We start from the raw sequence: 14,912 nt of genomic DNA on the forward strand, positions 1-14,912 counted from the left end.
GGCAAGATGATACCATCAAATGGATTCATAACTGGCTTTTAATGTCCAGACTCAAAGAATAGTCATTAATGGTTTAATGTTAACTTGACAGGTCTCCAGTGGAGTGCCCCCAGGGATCTGTGCTATGCTATTTAACTTTTCATCAGTGTAAGTGGGGAGGGGACTGGCCATAGCTTGGAAAGTCATGGTGGGAAGGGGATGCCCTTTCCTCTGGAAAGGGGACTACTACCCCAACAGGGGTCATCACCTATTTATGTGGCAGTCAAAAAAACTAACGTGATCTTGGATTGCATTAAGAAAAGCATAACTTCCAGGAATGAAGAGCTAACAGTCTGACTGTCATCTGCCTTGGTGAAAGTCTATACCTAGAGGACCCCAGATCCCCCATGCACACCTCAGTAAAGTTCTAAAAAGTGAACCAGAAGGAATAATGATAAAGGAAAACAGAGAGAATCAGCTATATATGCTTCTATCCAATCCAGGCTCATACAAGAAGACTGAGAGAAACCTGCAGAGTCTCTGGGCAGCAAGCCAGAGTAGGTGGAAGGCACAGCAGGAGATAGAGCCAGGCCAACACCCAGGCAACATGGTACCCAAGAGCTCACCTAATAACCCCCCAGCCATAGCAGGAGATGGAGCCAGACCACTATCTGAGCAGCTGAATATCTAAGCAATCCACACCCAAGCCAGAGCAGGAACCATAGTAAGAGACAGGGATAGGAAGGCACCTGAGAAGCAAACCACCTTGCAGGAGGCTTGCTGCCAGCCCCACAGATGGCATGGACTTGAAGCCTGTCAGGGTCACAGTAAGGGATGGACCCAACTCTGAGTTTGAGATTCTTCAAGAAAAAAGGAAAGTAAGAAGGAACCAAATTAATTATCTAAATCAAACCACCAGAATAATTAGTAAAAATCAAGCAATTTCTGTAGAGGGTAGATCTTATGGGCTGAGAACTGGGGATGTGTGAGTTAATTAACCTCCTCCCTCCCCACCATAACTGCAGCCAGAACTATTGCAAACAAGTGGTTTTTGACACCCTGGTGGGAGCTTCTGACAGTCCAGAAAACCTCCCTGTTGGCTACTTTTTAAAAGAACTTTCTGGATGGTTTTTACTTGTTGTTCTCCTCTGAGGGTATTGAGATATTTTAGAAAAATGGCTTTTTAAACCTTCTTGCAATGGGTTACAATAGTAGTCAACTGTACCAGATGCAGGATAACAACTCACATAGTGAGGTTTATACTTATCCATCACATCCAGAAAGGAGCAGGGATAGCTCACTCATTCAAGCATACAGGAGGGAACAGAGTCAGACATGACTGAACATGTTAAAAACTGAACAACAATAAGTATAGTCTCGCAGAAATGAATGTCCTAGCCACCTGGGTAATGAAGAAAGAGGCACAAGACGTGATATTAAATGAAATGAGAGCTATGGAGGAATGAATGAAAAGAAGAACTAAGAGCTAGAACAGAAAGTGGTAAAACTTATCCAGGAAATAGATGCCTCAAAAATTAAAATGGACTCAACAGAAAGCAATGACTTCATGAAACAACAAAAAATATTAAACCAAAATCAAAAGATTAAAGAAAGAAGAAAATGTGAGCTTTGTAATATCAAACACAACTCTCCTGATAAACAGTTAGCTAGCCTCATTTAAAAAGAGAGGGAAAAAACCAAATTGTCAGAATCAAAGATTTTTTAAAAGTCATAAATAAAATTGAAGATGAAGTAAACTATCAGAAACCATATTGCCTGATTATATGCCAAAATGGATTAAATGATGAATATTTACAAAATATAAAACAAAATATAAAAAAGAATTTGATCATTTAAATGACTCAATTTGAGAAAAAGAAATTAAATAAGGCATTAATGAACTCCAAAGCAATAACTCATAGGGTCAGATGGATTGACATGTGAATTCTATCAAACATTGAAAGAACAGTCAATTCCAATATTCACCTAAACCAGGCAGATACAAAGCAGAAATGAAAACCAATGTTCCTAATGAATACTGAAGCAAAAACACTAAATAAAATATTAGCAGACTACAATATATTAAGATAATAACCTATGACTGTTAGACTTATTCTAGAAATAAAAATAATAAAAAACCATTATTACATCAATATCTTCCGCAAAAGCTCTTGACAAAATTCAACACCCATTTCTATTGAAAACATGAAAAAACACAGAAACAAGGTGGACCTTTCCTTACTATGATAAGTACTATCTATCTAAAATAAAGAGCCAACATCATATTTAATGGAGAAAAGCTAGCATCTTTTCCAGTAAAATTAGAAAGTAATGCAAAGATATCCATTATCACCACTATTATCTGATATATTTCTAGAAATGCTAGCTATAGTACTTACAAGATAAGAAAAAATAAATTGAGGGAATAAGCATAGGGAAGGGGGAAACAAAATGATTCCTTTTAGTACATGATATGGTGATTAATTTAGAAAACTCTCTTCAACTAAAAAACTAATTGAAATAACTTCAGCAAAATAATGTCATGTAAAATAAACCCACATAAATAATCAGCTTTTCTGTATGTCACCAAGAAAATCCAAAAAGAAGAAATAGAAAGAGAAATTCCTTCAAAATAATTACAGAATTAGGTTCTGGAGCCAGTGGACTCCTACCAAGACATATACAGGAACTACAATACAACTACAAATCACTTTAATCAAAAATACAGATCTAAATATTTGGAAAATATTAATTTCTCATAGGTAGGCTGAGCCAACATATAATTAGAATGACCATACTATCTAAGTGAATTTATTTATTCAGTGCCATATCAATCAAACTAATAATTACTTTATAGAGCTAGAAAAAATCAATTCATCTAGAATATCAAAAAGTCAAGAAGGGAAATAATGGGGAAAATGTAGAAAACAAAAAGGTCTAATAGTACCAGATAACAAACTATATTACAAACCAGCAATCATCAGAACAATTTAGTACTGGTTAAAAAATAAAAAGGTTGATAAATGGAACAGATTAGTTAAATAATATATGTAAGAAAATGAACACAATAGCATACTGTTTAATAAACCCCTGACCCCAGCTACTGAAGTAAAGATTCACTCTGACAAAATCTTCTCGGAAAACTGGAAAGCAGTCTGGCAGAAACTTGGCTTAGACCAATACCTCACATTATATGTCAAGAAAAGCTCCAAACAGATATAAAGCTTTGATATAAAAGATTATGTCATAAATAAATTAGAAGAGCGAGGAAAAATTATCTTTCACAGCTACGGAGAGAGTAAGAATTTATGACCAAACAAAAGATAACAAAAGATAAAATGGATAATTTTGATTACATTAAATTAATAAGGGTTTGCATGAACAAAACCAGTGCAGTTAAAATCATAAATTAAACGGGGGAAAATCCTTAAAGCAAGTTTTTCTGATAAAGGTCTGATAACTAAGGTAAGTAATCATGTGTAATATGATTCAAATTTATAAGAACAAGATCCATTCTCCAATAAATAATGGGTCAAATAATATGAACAGGCAACTTGCAAAGGAAGAGACCCAAGTTATCAATAGCCAAACTGGAAAAAATGCTTTGCATCTCTAAAAATTAGACAAATGCAAATTAAACTTTAAGGTTCCACTTCATACTCATTGGATTGATGATGAAAAAAAGGAGGGGCTATAAGGGAACATACTGATCCGGTATTGTTGGAGCTAGGAATTGATCTTAGTCATTCTAGAAAGCAATTTGAAACTATGCCCCAACTAAATTATGCATATATCCCTTGACCTAGTGATAGATACCACTAGTCCTACAACCTAAAGAGATCAAAAGAAAGGGGAAAAGGACCCATATGTAAATATGTGTGTATATACATAAATATATATACATGTCTAAATGTCTGTATATGCAAATACATGTACACATATACATACATACACACACACATACAGCTCTTTTGGTTGTGTCAAAGAACTAGAAACTAAGGGGGTGCCCATTATTTTAGGAATAGCTGAACAAGTAGTATATGAATGTAACATAATTTTATCACAGCATAAAAATATGATGAAAGAAACAAGTTCAGAAAAAGAGCAAAACTAAAAGAACAATTTGCACTATAACAATAATGTAAATTAAAACAACTTTGAAAGATTTAAGAACTCTGACAAATGCAATGAACAATTAGGATCCCAGAAGGTTAATGATAAAGCATGACACACATCTCCTGGTAAAGAGATGATTGATTCAAGGTGCAGAATGAGACATACTTTTTTGGACCCATATGGGAATTTGTTTTGTTTGATTAGGCATATTTGTTACAAGATTTTATTTTTCTTTATATTTGGTGGGAGTGTGAGTGAGAAGAGTTAGCCATAAGTTGCCTCCAAAAAAAAAAAATGTAGCCTTTCCTCCGGAGCCACTTCCCCTTTGGCAGGCTGAGCCTCCTTTCCACCTCCCAGAAGGTGGTACTATTCCCATCTAGAGTTCTAGGAATAATCTTGAGGACCAGGGGTTTCTAGTACTGTTGCCCATAAGCCCCTACCAGTATGTTTCCCTTTCATTATTAGCCAGTAGATTCAATTAACTTTTAGCAAAGACATTTATTAAGGTGGTGTAATAAGAACAGTTAGTTTGAAACATTTCCTTGGGGATGGGGGTGGGAATGGTAAAAGCATGGGGCACACTCTCCCACAAGTAGACACATGGTACAGTAGCTTAAATACAAAGCACAAAGATAATGAGCCACATGTATAGGGAATGTGTGTGGTGAAGGAGTCCCTTGCAAGGCTCGACACTGGGACTTCTTTTCTCTTTGTAGAGTCCTCATGATGTTCGCCTTAAATCTAGCAATTTGCCACCTTCTGAATATCAGTGCTCCTACAGAGGCTGTAGCTGACACTTCTTTCTGTCACATTCCCTAAAGGTGTCTTTCTTCAATATCTAGTCTGACATTGCTACAGATTCAGTGGACATTGCTAGTAACAATGATAGAAACTCCAAATCTTCCAACTTTTTGAAGTTTACGAGGCCATCACCTGATCAAATGGGGGGAACAGAGGTGGGGGAGAAAGACAAAGAAGCTTTTTCCCCTCACTCACCCCAGCCCACCCCCAAAGACAATACCCTCTTGGGAATCTTTCAACATGGGTTCAAAATTCTCTTGACTGACTCAGATTTTTTTTAAATACCTGACCCAAAAAGTGTGATTTTTTTCATCCAATTACAATAATTCCTGTGTGGCATCATTTGCCTTTATCCAGCAATCAAAGCAATTCCCTTAAAATTGATTGTAGACTTGTTTGTACCTGATTTACACTTCTTTTTGGCAAGGCAATTGGGATTAAGTGACTTGCCCAGAGTCACACAGCTAGTAAGTGTTATGTGTCTGAGGCTGCATTTGAGCTCAGGTCCTCCTGACTCCAGGGACAGTGCTCTATCCACTGCACTACTTAGCTGCCCCCTGAGTTATACTTTTGATTGACTGATTCAATCAAGCTTCATGGAGGAAGTAAAGTATATAGGCTATTCTAAAGTTAAGCTACATCATCAAATATTTAAAGCACACTTAAAAGCTAAAAGTCTTATACAAACATAAGGGAGAAGAGAGGGTGGGATTGGTCTGTGTTATAGGCCAGGTCTAGTTCAGGATGAGCATCATGCTTTCTTCTTCCTATTAAATACTGGGTCAAACTTATTGTCCATTTAGAATTTCTGTCAATGTGTATCCTAAAAGATGTGCTCTACAGCTTGTCCATCTAACCACATATCAGTCAGAACAACAGACATTCTTCATTAACCTGGTTTTTCTTCCAAAGATGGACCACATTCTTTTGAGCAGTTTTCCATCAATGTTCTTGGGCCTGAAGCAACCAGCACAATATCAACCAACAAGGAAACATCTAGAAGACCTCACTACCTATGGGGAATTCCTCTTCACCTTGGACTCTGTGTGGATCTCCTTCATTACAGTGGTGAACACTTTAGGTAAGACAACTACCTCTCCTTCACCCCACCCCCTTGCCACTTATAAGGAGAAACAACATACATAGGGTAGTATGGAGCAGGGAGGGGAACTTTGGTATGGCAAATTGCAGGGCTGGTGAGAAGGGGCATGGGGAAGCACACATACCATCCAGGAACAATAGAAGAATTGATCTGATCAAGGTTAAAGAACTTTGGGAGGGTTGGGGCAGGGATAGAGAAGGAAACACAAGGAGGTGTAGAGGAGTTGGCTAGAGACTAGGGAGTGGAGTAAAACATTTCTAGAGCTTGTCTGAAATAGTGTCCCAAGAGAGACAGTTGCCATAAGGAGAATGAGATCCCAGGACATAAATTCTTTCGGGGCATGGTTACACCATGTGGCTGGTAAAGCAGGTGGTGAGTAAGCTGCGGAAGAGATGGCCACCTAGGTGGTGTTTTAAAGGACTCAGCCCATGGAGAAACATTAATTTTCCAAAAGCTGAAGAGTTGCTATAGTTATGCAGCTACTGGAAGATTGGTGAACCATATGATGACCCAGAACTTGAGCTTTGAGTTTACATGAACTGGGTACAGCATGGTTCAGTGAAAAGAGCATTAGATTTGGAATTAGAGGAATTAGGTTCAAAACCCAATGCTTCCACTTGATGTTTTTGAGATCTTGGGAAAATCTTTTAACCACTTTGAGCCTCAGTTTCCTCATTTGTAAGAAAAAAAGGGGGGGTTGTAAATGACAGTAGAAATATCAATTGTTCATGATAGCTCATGGGTAGGCCAGGCTAATATGTAATACAAATGACATAACTACCTAAATTAATTTACTTATTCAGTGCCATACTACTCAAACTACCAAAAGATTATTTTATGTAGCAAGAAAAAATAATTCATTGGGAGGAAAAAAAGGTCAAAAATCGCAGAGGAAATAATGAAAAAAAATTGGAAAGGAAGGGGGACCAGCAGTACCAGATCTCCAACTACACTACAAAGTGATAATCATCAAAATTATTTGCTACTAGTTAAAAAGATTCATGTGGAACAGATTAGTTATACAACATACCGAAGAAAATGAGCACAGTGGCACAGTGTTCAATAAACCTAAAGACTCCAACTACTGGAGTAACTTCTTACTATCTGACAAAAACTGGTGGGAAAACTAGAAATCAGTCTGGCAGAAATTAGGTTGTAATTTGACATAAAAGGTCATATCACAAACAAATTAGAGGAGAACAGAAGAATTTACTACTCACAATTATGGATAAGGGAAGAATTTATGCTCAGACAAGGAACAGAGAGGATAACAAATGATAAAAGGGAAAATTTAATTGGTTACATAAAACTAAAAAGTTTTTGTATAAACAAAACTAATGAAGTTAAAATTTGGAGGGAAACAAGTAACTAGAGAAAAATCTTTGTATCAACATAAACATCTCATTTCCAAGATGCAAAAAGAACCAATCCAAATTTATAAGAATAAGAGCCATTCCCCAACCGATAAATGGTCAAAGGATATAAGCAAGCAGTTTTCAAAGAAAAAACTCATATTGTCTATCGCCATGAGAAAGTGCTCCAAATCATTAATAACTAGAGAAACACATATTAAAGTAACTGTGAGGGTCCTCCTTTCACCCATCACATTGGTAAAGATGACAAAAAATGAGAATGGAAACAGGTGAAACTGTGAACTGATCTACCCATTCTGGAAAGTAATTTGAAACTATGCCCCAAAAGTTATTAAAATGTGCATACACTTTGATACAGCAATACCATCACTAGACCTGTCAAAGAAAGAGGAAAAGGATCCATGCATACAAAAATATAACAATTCTTTTTGTAGATGCAAAGAACTGGAAACAAAAGCTATGCACATCAGTTGGGGAATGTCTGAACAAATTATGCTATACAAATAAATACTTTTATGGCATTAGAAATTACATAAAGGACAGTTTCTGAGAAAACTGAGAAGACAGATGAACTGAGGTATAGTGATGTGGGCAGAACAAGGAGATCAGTTTATAAAATAACAACATTGTAAGGACAAACAACTTTGAAAGGCTTAAGAATTCTGATCAACGTAGTGCTCAACCTGAATCTCAAAGAAAATTTCTGCCAATAGAAGAGAGAGTGGAGGAAGAGAAAGTAAATAATTGCTAATTGAAAAATATAAAATTAAAAAATATATTTTAAAAGAAGGGATTGAACTAAGTGATTTCTAATGTCCCTTCAAGCTCTAAATCTTTTATCTTACTATCTACTCTTGGGGACTCACAAATCATTGTTGTTGACTCATTTGCCCATACAACATAACCCTGCCAGACTATACCAGAATGAAACATATGACATTGGAGCAAAAAAGATCTTTATTCAAAACAGGATAGCTAGGTTAACCAGACAAATCATCTTAAGCAGTGGCATCCTTAGCACCTAGGAAACATTCCCCTGTGGCTGAAGCTTCCAGAAACCTCGGTACTGGGGATCCAGAATGAAAACACCGGCACTCACCTCTCTGTATGCACCTGGCATCTCCAGTGTACTTTTGACACAGTTGGCTGACTCCTGGGTTAGGAGAATATTCATTAACCTAATCTAACCAGATTAGAATGATGTTCCTTGCTTTTTTATTCATACTCCCAACACTTTGTACAAAGTATGACATGTATTAAGCCCTTAAATATTTTTTCATACATTCAATCATTCTGCTCTTCAAATAAAAGTGCATGCTAGAAATTGGAAATATTTGTAGAGGAAATAGTACTATATTTGGAGTCATAGGACCTGGGTTTGAATCTCAACTCTGCTACTTATTTCTCTTACGATCTCAGGTAAGTCAAGTCATTTATGTGTATCTCAGTTTATACATTTGTAAAATGATGAGGTCAGGCTATATGAACTCTTCAATTCCCTCATATGTTAAATCCTATGATTCTCTTCTAATGAATAAGACAGAGACTTATTTTTTGGCTTTCTTTATATCCCCAACACTTGGCACAGTGCCCAGCATATAGTAAGTGGTTAATAAATGCTTGTTGACTGACTGACTGACTGACAGATGTGCTCCACATAGCAAACTAGGCAAACTCCTAGGATGCCAGGCCACTGGGCAGAGTTCCCAGAACAGGCTGGCTGCCATTGCTGTCTTCCTTCTCCCACTCCGTAAAAGGTCAGACTCCCTTATAAGCCACTAGAGTTTAGTGCCCTCTTGAGGAGTCCCACCCTGAATCCAGGAGGTTCTGGTATCAAGTCTCCCTATGCTTACCTCATGGCTGTATTTGGAATAAGTTCCAGTGACTCCTGAATAGGAACAAATCAGACTGTTTGCGTCTTGCTGTCTTCAGAACTTCCAGCTTCACGCACCCCTTGGAGGTCAGTAATTGATTCCCATCATCACATTGAGTAGCTGACCTGAACTCTGGAAAATGAGCGCCCTCTAGATGCAAAAAGTAGGAATAGACGTGCACCTTTGGCCCATAACCTCACAGGATTGGAGAACTTCAAACTGGAAGGGCCTTTAGACTTCAATTAGACCAGCTCCTTTTTACAAATGGGGAAATTGAGGTCCAGCAAAAGGATGAATTGTCCATGACCATAAAGCAGACACTAAATGATTGAGCTTTCCTCTATACCAGAGGCTCTCGAAAGTTTGTCTGGGGATCCCTGAGACCTTTTCAGGAGGTCCATGAGATCAAAACTATTTTCATGATGATTCTAGGATGTCTTAATATGATAATATGTTTAATATGATAACTATGGGTAGTTATACCCACATAAGCGAGAACTTTTTGAGAAGGTCCTCAATAATTTTTAAGAGTATACAGGAGTGCTGAGAGCAAAGAGTTTGATAACTACTGCACTATACTACATTATACCACCTATATTGGGCACAGTTGTACCCAAAGGAATAGTATGCCATCAAAATCAGTCACCAGAAGGAAACCGAAGTTTCTTCAAAGGCCCGTTTACATATTAATCTGTCCAATTGAATGAAAAAAGTCCTCATGGAGGGAAGAGAACAAAAAAATAGCATGTTGGAGAGAATGTCTAATTCTGTGCTATCCAGTGCTCATTCTAGTGCAGCATTGGTGCATGAGACTAAGATGACATGAGACAAAGGTGTTATGAAACTAAGATGACAGGGTTGCTGATTATGAGATATTCTTTAGCATTGGGGCTATCTAGTAATTATATCTAGGACCTGGAGCTTGGAGACCTGGGGCTATCTTCGCATTGTCCACCTATGAATCATCTAGCCACAGATAAATCACTTAATTTTTATAGTTATCTGATATATAAAACATGGATAATATCAATATCTAATCCACCTGAGATCAAGGAGGTGGGTCAGTGAACGATGATGATGAAGAAGATAACTCCCCTCATGTACACTTTAAGGCAGAGATTTAACATGTAGCCTGCTGCTGCAACCGTGTCTATTACCCAAACTACATTAAAATGTAATTGGGAAGTATTTAATAAAATAAACAAAAATACAATTTTATTGTTGTTCATTTGTGTCCAACTCTTTGTGACCCCGTGTACTATAGTGTCAACAGGGCTTTTTTAGCAAAGATACTGGAATGGTTTGCCATTTTCTTTTTCACTAGATTAAGGCAAACAGAAATTAAGTGCCTTGTCCAGGGTCACACAGCTAGTAAATGGGCAAAATCTGAATTAAAAACTCATGTTTCCTAACTTGTGTTTTGAGCTCTTTCTATTTGGTCATGCTACAGGGAAGTTTCCCACTGGAAACTAGTAAACCTGGGCAGCTAGGTGGCACAGTGGACAGAATACCAGCCCTGGAATCAGGAGGACCTAAATTCAAATCTGGTCTCAGAGACTTCTTAGCTGTGTGACCCTGGTCAAGCCACTTAACCCTGATTGCATCCCAAAGAGAAGAAACTAGTACACCAAATTTCTATATGAAATTACCTATGAGTTGGGGTAGCATGAGTTCATTTTTTTCAGAGTTTGATCACTTCTGGTTAAGAAGCTGGAGATTTTAAATGAGTGGGACTAAGAGAATACATCTTGGAGTTTAGAATGGCAACAAACCTTCGGGCTTTTTTTATCTCTTGTGAGACAGTAAGCTACATAAGGACAGGGTTTCTGCCTTATCTAAATCTTGTATCTCTCCTAGAACTCAGTACAGTTTGTGAACACAGAATATGTTGCAAATATGTTTGCATTCTCCCATACTTGGATTATTCATTCATTAAACATTCAGCAAATAATTTTAAAGCACCTACTTTATGCATACAGAATTCTGCCAGGTACTAGGAAGGATCTGAAGTTGAATAAGACAGCATGGTGTGATGGATAGAAAGCTGGTCTCTCAGCCAGGAAGACTTGGGCTCTGAAGCAGACTGGTTGAGTGACCCTGGACAAATTATTTAACCTTTCAATGCCCCCAGACAACTCTCTAAGATAAGTTGCAGAGCTGGGACCAATCTGCATTGGTAAGGGGAGTCCCTCACTGGTAGCTTCCACACAGATGACATCTCAGGTCTGGTTAAAAAAAAAAGTTAGTTTAGTCCCTGCCTTCAAGGAACTTAGAACAGGAGAAGATAAGTCTGGGACAATCAGTCAAATAAGGCCACAAACATTTATTAAGTGTCCATTTGCCAGGAACCGTGCCAAGTGCTGAGGATACAAAAAAACAAAACAGAACAAAAAAAAAAAAACCCCTACACAGTCCTTGCTCTTAGTCTTAGACAATATGAAAGCAACTATACATAAAGGGAGAGAATTAGATCATCAGTGGGGGGAAGGCGCTAGCATGAAGGGGGATCAGGAAAGGCTTCCTGTAGAAGGTGAGATTTTAGCTGTGATTTGAAGGAAGCCAGAAGGTAGGAATGGGGAGGAGGAGCACTCCGAACACGGAAGAACAGCCAGTGAAAATGTCCAGAGTCAGGAGTTGATGGAATGCACCGTGTGAGAAACAGCAAAGAGGCCAGTGGCACTGGACCACAGAGTATGTGGGGGCAAGCGAGCGGTAAGAAGATTGCAAAAGGTAGGAGGAAGTCAGATTATGAAAGGCTCCAGTTGCTAAACAAAGAACTTTACAACTGATCCCGAAGGTGATAATAGGGGTGAGGGGTGTGAGTGATGTGGCCAGATCTGTGCCTTAGGAAGTTTAATTTGACAGCTGAGTGGAGGATGGACTAGAGCAGGGAAAGATGTGAGGCAAGGTCAACCCAGAGGGCTACTGCAACGGTACAGGAGTGAGGAGATCAGGGCCTGAACCAGAGGGCTGACAGGGCCAGAGAAGAGGAGGCATAGAGAAGAAATGGTCCAAAAGTAAAATAGACAGGACTTTGAAAACAGGTTGGATATAGGGGAAAGGAGGGGAATGGGAATGAAGAGTGAAGGAGAAGGCTGAGGTTATGAACCCAAGAGACTAGAACAACAGAAACACATTTGATAGAAGAGATTTGGAGGAAACATGAGTTGCTTTGGACATGTTGATTTTGAGATGTCTACCCAATTTGTCTATTGGACTAAGTGTTCAAAATTGTAATTCAGGAGAAAGACTCAGGTTGGATACATGGATCAAGGAATCATCTATATATAACTGTTAATTAAATCATGGGAGCTAATGAGTGTACAGAGAGGAGACAAGTGCTCAGGTCAAAGGCTTGGAGTACATTCTCATATAGGGGGCATAAGATGGATGGTCATCCAGCAAAGGAAAGTCATCAGATAGGTGGGAGGGAAGAATCAGAAAAGAATGTCACAAAAACCTAGAGGAGAAAATGTCTAGGAAGAGAAGGTATTAAATACATCAGAGAGGTCAAGGAGGATAAGAACTTGGGGGGCAGTTAAGTGGTGCAGTGGATACAGCACCAGCCCTGGAGTCAGGAAGGCCTGAGTTCAAATCCAGCCTCAGGCACCTGGCACTAGCTGTTGACCCTGGGCAAGTCACTTAACCCCAATTGCCTCACCAAAACAAACGGATGAGAACTCAGAAAAGCCCATCAGATTGGCATTGGCCAAGAGAATACTGGTAACTTTGGAGGAAGCAGTTTCAGTTGAGTGATGAGGTCAGAAGCCAGACTGCCAAGGGCTGAGAAGTGAGAGGAAGGAGAGGATGTGGAAGCAACCAATATAGACAGGGTTGGGTTTTCCCCCCTACAAGTCTGGCTGAGAAAAGGAGGCGACAGAAATGACAATAACTTGAGGGGATAGCAGGGTCTAGTGAAGGTTTTTTAAGGCTCTGGGAGACTTAAGTATATTTGAAGGAATTAAGGAAAGGAAATAGAGACTAAAGATTAGAGAGGCGATGATTGAGAGATCAATCTGCTGGAGAAGATGAGAGGCGATGGGACCAAGGGCATATGTAGAGTAGATACAAACAAATATGATATAAATAAGAATAAGTATGTAAAAGTAAAGTACAACATGAACCAATGTCTGCTGGACTCAGAGTCTGGTGACCTGTATTTCAATTCTGACTCAATGAATTTACCCCAGTGTGTTCATAAGCAAGTCACTTCACTTTCCCTGAGTCTCAGTTTCCCTCATCTGTTAAATGGAGATAATAAGTGCTTTGTCAACCTTAAATTGGTGGGATTTAAGCTGGACCTTAAAGTTTGGTTAGTATATCAAGAGGTGGAGATAGTGTTGGGCTCTGTACCTCCCCAAAGTGCCAAAGGAAAGGATTTGTCACACTGGTTATACTTCCACATTCTCCATAGCATCTTGCTGGACATAAAGAAGACACTCAATACATCCTTAATCAATTAATTCAGTCAGAGAATCACAGAATATCCAAGCTGAATGGAAACTCTTAGAGATCATCTAGTCCAAGCCCCATTTTATAGATGAGAAAACTAAGGCCCAGAGAGATAAAGTGATTTGACTAAGGATACACAGTGGAAAAGCTTAGGCCAAATATCCTGATTCTGGAATACAGGCATAAAAGAAGGAATAAGAATAAGCAGATATTTTTTTAAAATGATATTTGTTGGACGTTTAATATGTAACAAAACCAAAATAAAGCAAAACAAAAACAAAAAACCCAAAGTCCCCAATTCACCACTAGTTAAAAATTAAGCCTCTTGCTCCCCTGGGGCCTAGACTCAGGCTCTTGTGTCTCACTCCCACAAAGGAAGAAGCTCCTTGACCTAGAAGCAGAAGACAATGCAAAGCCCATGGGCTCTGGAGTCAGAAGGACTAAATTCAAATCCTGGCTTTTCTCCTTATTAATGATAGCTATCCTTTATACAGTGCCTTCAGGTTTGCAAAAAACCTTTACAAATCCAATCTCTTTTTATCCTCATGACAACCCTGGGAGGTTGTTCTGTTATTTTCCCCATTTTATAGATGAGGAAACTGAGGCTGAGTTCAATGACTTGCCCAGGGTTACACAGCTAGTTAGCTGGATTTGAATTCCACTTTTGTGCTCTATCCACTTCACCTCCTGGTTGCTTCATTATATGTTCTTAGGTAAGCTACTTAATCCTGCTGGGCCTCAGTTTCCTCAGCCTTTCTAATATGAAATTCTCTGCTCCTATGTGCCTGATCCTATAGCAAAGGCTTACCCTTCTGTTGGACTCATTCCCTTTTGTCCTCATCCTACCCTGACCAAAAAAAAAAAAAAGGTTAAAGCAAGTTATTTTTGTTTTAATAAAAAGACCAACTCATTTTTTAAAACTCAATTTTATTTCGGGGCACCCTGTTTTCGAACCCACAACAATTCCAGTTTTTTATTTAATTATTTATTGCTGAATAGGATTACAATAGGATTTCAGGCGCCTGTCTGGAGCTGGGTCACTTGGGAGGCTGCTGCTTTCTCTTTTCCTGGTGGAGGTGGGTGGAGCAGGTCAACAGACATTCCAGAATTGCAGATAATTTTTGCCCACACATCCATTTTTTGGAAAGCTGGCTTGAAATTGAGGTGGGTGTGTGTGTGTGTGTGTGTGTGTGTGTGTGTGTGTGTGTGTGTGTG

Source organism: Vombatus ursinus, unplaced genomic scaffold (assembly GCF_900497805.2).
Source record: "Vombatus ursinus unplaced genomic scaffold, bare-nosed wombat genome assembly UNPS02011431.1, whole genome shotgun sequence".
In the NCBI taxonomy this organism is placed as follows: domain Eukaryota; kingdom Metazoa; phylum Chordata; class Mammalia; order Diprotodontia; family Vombatidae; genus Vombatus; species Vombatus ursinus.